Here is an 8,798-nt window from a genome sequence, read left to right on the forward strand (position 1 = left end):
TGAAGTCAAAACTGATCGTGTGTACCCCACTTAACTTTTTTTCCTATCTAAAGGGGTGTTTACACTATCTATGAATGTAATATGAGATGTCAAATTTGCTACCTGTGAGTCCCAATTTACATTAGGCGAGTTTACTTGCGGCAATTGTCAGTTTGTAGGTGAGAGAGGGGGCTGAGAGGCAAAGGGTTACCATATGCCTCACCTCTCTCTCCATCAAACTGACAATTGCCGCAAGTAAACTCGCCTAATGTAAATTGGGACTGAATGTTGTACACATAAGCTGTGTTCCTTTACTTACCTGAGGTTACCATTTTTACCATTTTTAACCTGCAAAGCGTTCCTTAACCCCGAAAAGTGGCAAAACTGGAAGCAATTTTTAAGAGAGTGAGAGTGGAGAGAGAACGAAAATGGCTTTCTCTTCTACCATAGGCTACCAGCAAAATTTCTGCAGGTAAAAAATGACAGAACTGATTTTTCGACTTTTGTTTGACGATTATTTCACAATAAAAAATAAAATGGACGAAAAAAGGAGAAAAAGTCGAACGCTGCAAAACTATATTAAAAACTGTGAAAAAAGACGAAAATTGATTTTTTATGTTTCTTTTTGACATTGCTGCCAGATCTACCATTTTCCGTTCCTTTACTTTAATGGTAAAATGTTCATGAGAGAGCAATTTTGACACTTCTCTTTTACCACCCTTACCATTAAAAAAGTAAAGGAACAAAGCTATAGTGTGACCACTATGAAAATGTTCATCTATCAAAATGATGTGGCAACTCATATGTACATTTTTCATTTAGCGCTCTATTCGGCTATGTATTTTCGTATGCAGTTGAGAAATTAATTGTTAGAAGAAAACAATTCTACCAAAAAATGAAGGAAATAGGTAAAGAAAACGAAAATGTGAGTGCGATTAAGCGATTAAAGTTTTTAACAACCCTGTAGGAAATGTCAATAGTGAATCTATACTGACTTACTGTTGAAGAGCAAGCTATTCTACAACAATTGAATTCAAAGCAATCGGAGAAAATAATTTCAAGTTGAAGAAAAACTTTTGTAGAAAATTTTTCTTCAGTCTATCTAGTATATTCGAACATATCATTTGTGTTTTCTTTCAAATATAAATTTGTTCATTTTATTGTCCTATTTTTTGTCATAAATAAATCTGAGATTAAGGTTATGGGCGACTCAAAAGAATCTCATGGAATACCGCAGTTTAACGGCTCGGGATTTGATGACTGGCAATTTCGAGTAAAGTTGCACATGGACAATTTGGGTATATTGGACGTTCTAACCGACGATCCCCCCGAGGAAGCTTCCAAACTAGCCATTTTTAAGAAGAATGATAAGAAGGCAAAAGATAGACTCGTCGGATTCATACATTCTGACTGTTTGTGTTATGTTCGGGATAAGAAGACCGCAAAAGAAATGTGGGAAAGTTTGAATTCCGTCTTTGCTAAGAAGTCTATGATGACACAACTTTTAATTCGGAAAAGGCTCTCAAAAATGAAAATGAATGAAGGTGACAGCGTCTTATCTCATATAAATGCCTTTGAAAATTTGGTTCGGAAGTTGCGATTGGCTGGGGCAAATGTTGAAGAGCCAGATGTTATTGTACAATTCTTTTTAACATTACCGGAAAAGTACGACCCGCTAGTTACGGCGTTGCAGAACGTGGAAGATGGTAAACTTACTTTTAATATGATAAAGGAAAGGCTGATGACGGAGGATGTGAAATTGTCCGATCGATACGAAGAGGTAGCCGAAGAGAAGACGGCGTTCATGGGGAAAAGCCGTAAGAATCCGAAGAAATTCAATGGAAAATGCTTTAAATGTCACAAGTTTGGCCATCAAGCACGTAATTGCAGGCAAAAAGAAGGGTATGTAGCTAGCAAACATGCAGTATGTTTTATGGTGGGAGCCAAAAGAACAAACAAAGACGACGGAAATACCATAACTTTTAAATTGGACTCGGGCGCCAGTGACCACCTTGTCAACGAAAAGTGGTGCTTTAAAAATCTCAAAGTCTTGCAAGAACCTGTAGAAATTAATGTTGCCAAGAATAATGAATCCCTACTTGCACGGCATTATGGAGAAATCAATGGTATTAGTAGTAACCGAGTTCCCCTTGTAATGAAGGACGTGCTATATGTTCCAGATTTGCGGGACAATCTTTTATCTGTAAGAAAATTGACTTCTGCAGGTGTCCAAGTCAAATTCACTGGAAACAAAGCAAATATAGTTAAGAACGGTAAGATAATAGCATCAGCACAATTATCTGGAAATCTGTATGAATTAAAGATAAATGTAACAATGGCAACCGCTCTGACTTCCGACAAAAATGATGTAGCTTTATGGCATCGAAGACTAGGTCACATCGGCGCTAGTGGTTTAAAGAAATTATCAAAAATGAATGCAATCGAAAATGTGAATATACAGAACGAACAGTTAGCATTTTGCGATGCATGTGTAGAGGGCAAACAATGCCGAGAACCATTCGATGATACACGGGTAAGAGCGAAAAGAGTACTGGAGAGGATTCACCCTGATGTGTGTGGACCATTCGAAAAAATTGCATGGAATAGTGCAATATACTTCGTTAGTTTAATAGATGATTACACTCACTTTGCAGTGGTGTATACAATTAAGAAGAAGTCAGAAGTATTCGAAGTATTCAAACAATACGAAGCTATGGTCACTAGTCAATTCAGCGGAATGTCAATATCAAAAATTACTACTGACCAAGGCGGAGAATATTTTTCCAAGAAACAACACGACTGGTACAAAAGAAAAGGAATACAGATTGAGCCTACCGTTGCTTACTCTCCGCAACAAAATGGGGTCGCAGAACGGTTTAACAGAACCTTGTGTGACAAAATGAGAACAATGCTGATGGAATCCAAGTTACCCAAGGAGATGTGGTGTGAAGCCGCTCTAGCTGCCGTTTACATTATTAATCGTTGTCCAACTAGAAGTCTAAATGAATTTAAAACTCCAGCAGAAATGTGGTTTGGCGAAAAACCGAAATTTGATAAAATTAAAGTTTTTGGGTGCAAGGCATACAGCTGGGTACCAAAAACCCATAGAAAAAAGCTTGACCCCAGAAGTATCAAAACTGTGATGGTAGGTTATGCACCAAACGGCTATAGACTATGGGATACTATGAAAAAGAAGATCATAATTTCCAGAGATGTGAAATTTGACGAAAACTGTTTCCCTTATTCTCTAACAACTGACGATAGAAGTGGTGAAACAATATTTGTAAGAAGAAGTCACGAGCAAGAGGGGGAGAATGATGTTGTCGTGTCTACTGAACCAAATCAATCTGCTGTGTTTGATGACACTGCTGAACTTCCCATTAATCAAAGTGTCTCAGAGATACCAAATGATGAAGTCGAAACTGAAAATAATAATACAACGTTGACTGAAGAAGCATTGCCTGAAGATTCTGCTCGCCACAGCACAAGAGAACGAAGATTACCTAGCAAACTTTTGAATTACATCACTGGATTCGAAGCAACAGTTTTATCAAAAAGAATACCGGAAAGTTATAAAGAAATTTCTGGATTGGAAGATGCTGCCAAATGGTATGATGCAATTGCTGAGGAAGTAACGTCATTAAAAAAGAACCAGGTATGGGAAGAAGTTGAAGCTCCGAGAAATGTAAAGTTGTTAAAATCCAAATGGATTTTTCGAATAAAAGAAGACGAAGATGGCAATCCAACTAAATATAAAGCTCGTTTAGTAGCTAAGGGATACCTTCAACAAGAGGGAGTAGATGTTTTCGAAACATATGCACCCGTCGCAAACTTAACTACCATACGTTTGTTACTTGCTGTTGGCATGAAACGGAATTACATATTTCATCAGCTAGACGTAAAAACAGCATTTCTACATGGAGATCTTGAAGAGGATGTGTTTATGGAAATTCCTGATGGCATAACCACAAAAGGTATGGCCGTAAAGTTAAGAAAATCATTATATGGACTCAAACAGGCACCACGTTGTTGGAATGTAAAGTTCAATGACCATATTATTTCGCTGGGGTTCATCAGATCTAAACACGACTACTGTCTTTACACAAAACTAAGCAATTCTCATGATGATGATTTGGTAATTATTTTATACGTCGATGACTTAATTATTGCTGGGAGCAAACTGTCCTCAATTGAAAAGGTTAAAAGGGATCTGTCTATCAAATTTGAAATGACCGATTGTGGAGTTCTGAAATTTTTCTTAGGTATGAAAATTGAGATTAACAAAACCCAAATATCAATTTCACAAGCAGCAAGCGTCAATAAGGTTTTACACAAATTTGGAATGACAGATTGCAATTCCGTGAAAAGTCCTATGGAGAAGGGATTGCAGTTGCAACGTGAAAGCGGAAATAAGTGTAATCATCCATATCGTGAATTACTCGGAAGTTTAATGTACCTGATGCTTTGTTCAAGGCCAGATATATGTTTTGCTGTTGGATATTTGGCACGTTATCAAGAAAATCCGTCTGAATTGCAATGGCAGCACTTGAAGCGAATCGTAAGGTACCTCAAGGGAACAATATCATATAAACTGCATTTTAAGCCTAATGATGAAACAATATTGGGATTCGTGGATGCTGACTGGGCTTCAGATGCAACTGATAGAAAATCTGTAAGCGGTTACGTCTTCAAAGTTTTTGGCTGCACAGTGTCATGGTGCAGTAAGAAGCAGCAGACTGTTGCAATATCATCTAGCGAAGCGGAGTACATTGCATTAAGCTTGGCAACCACAGAAGCTATATGGTTGAAAGGTTTGTTGGAAGATCTTGATGCGATTAGACAGGATCAACCAGTTACAATATTTGAAGACAACCGTGGTTGTATTGGTATGGCATCCAATAAAGAAAGTAAGCGAGCCAAACATATCGATATAAAGCACCATTTCGTAAGAGATAATGTTGCTGTTGGTAAAATAGAGCTGAAATCAATTAATAGTAAGGATCAACTGGCTGATACATTTACTAAGGCAACAGATCAAAAACGATTTAATCAACTAACAGAACTTATTGGCATATCCGATTGAGAGGGGGTGTTGAAGAGCAAGCTATTCTACAACAATTGAATTCAAAGCAATCGGAGAAAATAATTTCAAGTTGAAGAAAAACTTTTATAGAAAATTTTTTTCTTCAGTCTATCTAGTATATTCGAACATATCATTTGTGTTTTCTTTCAAATATAAATTTGTTCATTTTATTGTCCTATTTTTTGTCATAAATAAATCTGAGATTCAATACTTACTACTGACATTGTCAACAGTACTACTGACAAACTGTAGACAACTAATGTAATTTCCTATAGACATTTTGTATGAACGTGTCATTCGAAAGTCAGTACTGACAATGGAACTAGTATGTCAATAGTAAGTCAGTAGTTCCTAAGGAACCATGTGTTGACATTGGAGGTAGTGAGTCAGTATAGACATTGGAGGTAGTAAGTCAGTATAGACAATGGAGGTAGTGAGTCAGTATAGACAATGGAGGTAGTGAGTCAGTATAGACAATGGAGGTAGTGAGTCAATAGTACCAGATTTTCAATAATAATTTTTTAGCTTATTTGGAACTTTTCATAGATAAAACAGCTATATAGTACGTTTAATAAGAAGATGAATTAAAGAATAAAATAAATAATATTGAAAATGCTAAATATGTACAAATTGCGTATTACAGTATTTTTATCTTTTTAAATGGCTAAGCCAAAGATTCCACATAAGTAAAAATTAGTAAATAAAGACAATGTTTTCAAGGCTACATATAAATAATAAAAAGTTTTCGTTTTATTTTCTTGGCCAAGTCGCACCAATGACTTGTCTGCTTAAAATAATTCTTCTTCTGTTGCACTTAACGTTTTATAAGGCGATTCGCTGAATGTTGATATAACATCTAGGGATTGAAAAGAATAAACATGTATAAATAAACATAAATAAAAAATATGTCTTTAAATTTGCCTATTACAGCTGTATAAGTTTGGAAAAATCTCACAATCGATTTTTGCCAAATAATTCTTCAACATTGTAATTCATTATTATGTTTAGTTGCATTCAGCATTTCCAGCGAGACGGGACAATATACACATCAGGCTCCACAATCTTCTCTAAAGGTTCCACATAATGTCTAATTGTCGAAATTTCACCAAAAATGTTGTTAGTCGCCTCAGAATTCGTACTTTGCTATAGAATTGTTTATTTTTCACATGTCTTTTATATTTTCTTTTGCTCATACTTGTTATTGAAATTATATGCTTTAAGTTTTCACGATATTTTATTGATTTTTACAAAAACACTTTTTTTACCAACCGCAAAAATTATTTTACGCCAAACAATTAAGAAAATTAAAAAAAGGGTGCTTCGTTGGCCTATCATCTGTCAATATACACAATGCTTCTTCTTATTAAGGTAAAGGTATCAATAGTTGACAACCTGGTGACAAAGTGTTGACTTTGTCACCATATTAGTAGACAAAGTGGCGACATGTCAACACATGACCCCACACTTCCTACAGGGAAGTGACAGCTCATATGACATTGATAGATAGTTGGTCTGTTCCAGTACTGCAAGATTCTACTAATTGTTACTATTTTTGTCGATAACATAAAGGAAAAAATGTTATCGTAGTAAAAAATTTTAGCTTCTTGCAGGTTCAGGAACAGGCATAGTGTAAACACCCCTTAACCGAAAATGTTCGGTTGAAATACCGAATGTGCGATACAAGAATTTTAGCTATGAATACCGGTAGAATGGCGGAATGTAAAGAAGATGAATTTTATTTGAAAATGAAAAGCCCATAAGTAGGGAATCAATTATTCTAATTTTTAAATGTTTCTTGTTATTTTTTAGGAAAAATGGAAAAAATCACACCAGCAAAAAATTTTGGAAGTTGTGCAATTGCAGTTATGATTTCACAACATCTTTCGATGTACTCCAACAGAGTTATGAAAAATGCACTCCGTTCGATACATTTGATAAGCAGTTGCTGTAGAGATCCCTACAGAAAAAAAAACAGTTGGTTGATCCTTACACATTTCTTCAAAAGATAAACAAGAGTGTATACAACTCGAAGAATTTGTAATAAATTAAATAAATAAATAAAAATAAAGAAATAACAATTTATGTTGCGAACATTATTGCGGAAATTTTTAATGGAGTGGAGTTTGAGTCCATGTCGAAAGCTGAGCTAGTGATGGGAGGGCAACATAAAAAACTTTAGGATGATGAAAGAAAATCAGATGCGCTTGGATTAAATCGAGAACGAAGGAAGTAAGCTCAAATGTGATTGAATTTAATGGAAACTTTTATTTTAATTTGTGTTTATATAAAAAAGTTCTTTGTGTTCTTGTCTTACACAAATAATAAATGCATTTTATTTATTTTGGGATATTTTGCAATGGCTTACATTTTAATTGCATCTTTAGACAGACTAAAAATGCAATCCGAAGAACGCATATAAATTCAATCCAAAGCACTGCATCTTAAGCAGTGATTTGGATCGAAAATGGAGTGCATCCTAGCTGTGTGCTGTGGAAGCAAAATGGAGTGCATCCTAGCTGCGCGCTCTCTTGTAAAATTCATAAGTGAATTCATAGGGAAAGATGTACTCCAACGGCAAATGTACCGTACACTTGTAGTGATTCAACTGCATCCGCGGATACAAACTTTTTGCTGGGACACTTTAAACGAAATAATACGCTTTCCCAGTTAACATAATTCAAATTTCTAATGAAATTATTTAAATTACTATTGGATTTCATTTGACGTTTCAGCAATGGAATTGACAGTTGAAATCGAGTTTATTTCATAAATGTAAACTTACTATAGCTCTGTTCCTTTACGTGCAAGAATCTTCAAGTTTTACCACTTTTTACTCGAAAAGCGTTCCTTTACTTCATACACCATACAATTCATTTGGGAGCAGTTTACAACTTTTGCTACTTTTGCCGATTTTAAGGGCTGTTTACACCATCTATCAATGTCATATGAGCTGCCATTTCTTTCACCCATTCGACATTCTCTATGTTTGTCAAAATTGACGTCATCCATACAATTTTCAATTTGTGCGTTCATACCTGCAAGTGTTATTTTCGTATGACATAACCTAAAAATATAAAAACAGCTGTTTTTGTCATTATTTACATTTATTGTTGAGTTGCAATTTTGCGCAAATTTTAATTTTGGTTGAAGGAAACTGAATTGGTAGAATTGGTGTTGGGAGTTATAGAGGCATTCATGTTTTTGCCACCAAACAATCATTTCAAAGACTGCTTCTTTCGACCAATCTACCTAAAAATAACATTGTAAACGCCATTTTTTACTTTACTGAATATTTAAATATAAATACCTTTCCATTTTCTTTTTTAAAAGATTTTGTTTTTCATTTTTTGTTTGAGAATGTCAGAAAACAGCTGATAAATTTATGTTTACATACGAGAATGACGTATCAAATAGAGAGCTCCCTAAATGAAAAAATTACATATGAGTTGCCAAATCATTTTGATAGATGAAAATTTTCATAGTGGTTACACTATGTGTACAACATTCGCAGGTAGAAAATTTGGCATCTCATACGACATTGATAGATGGTGTAAACAACCCTTTACCACTTTACTAATACATACAAACATTTGGCTAGTTGCCTCGGCACTGTCTGGTAGTTTTCGTAGACAGTAAACATGGACATTTTTCAATAAATGAAAACAAAACTATTTCAAATGACAAAAGACAACAGGACTGGGATGAAACAAAAACAAAATATGTGAATGGAAAACAA

This window comes from Musca autumnalis, unplaced genomic scaffold (assembly GCF_047663935.1).
Source record: "Musca autumnalis isolate F117 unplaced genomic scaffold, ASM4766393v1 scaffold_5, whole genome shotgun sequence".
Classification (NCBI taxonomy): domain Eukaryota; kingdom Metazoa; phylum Arthropoda; class Insecta; order Diptera; family Muscidae; genus Musca; species Musca autumnalis.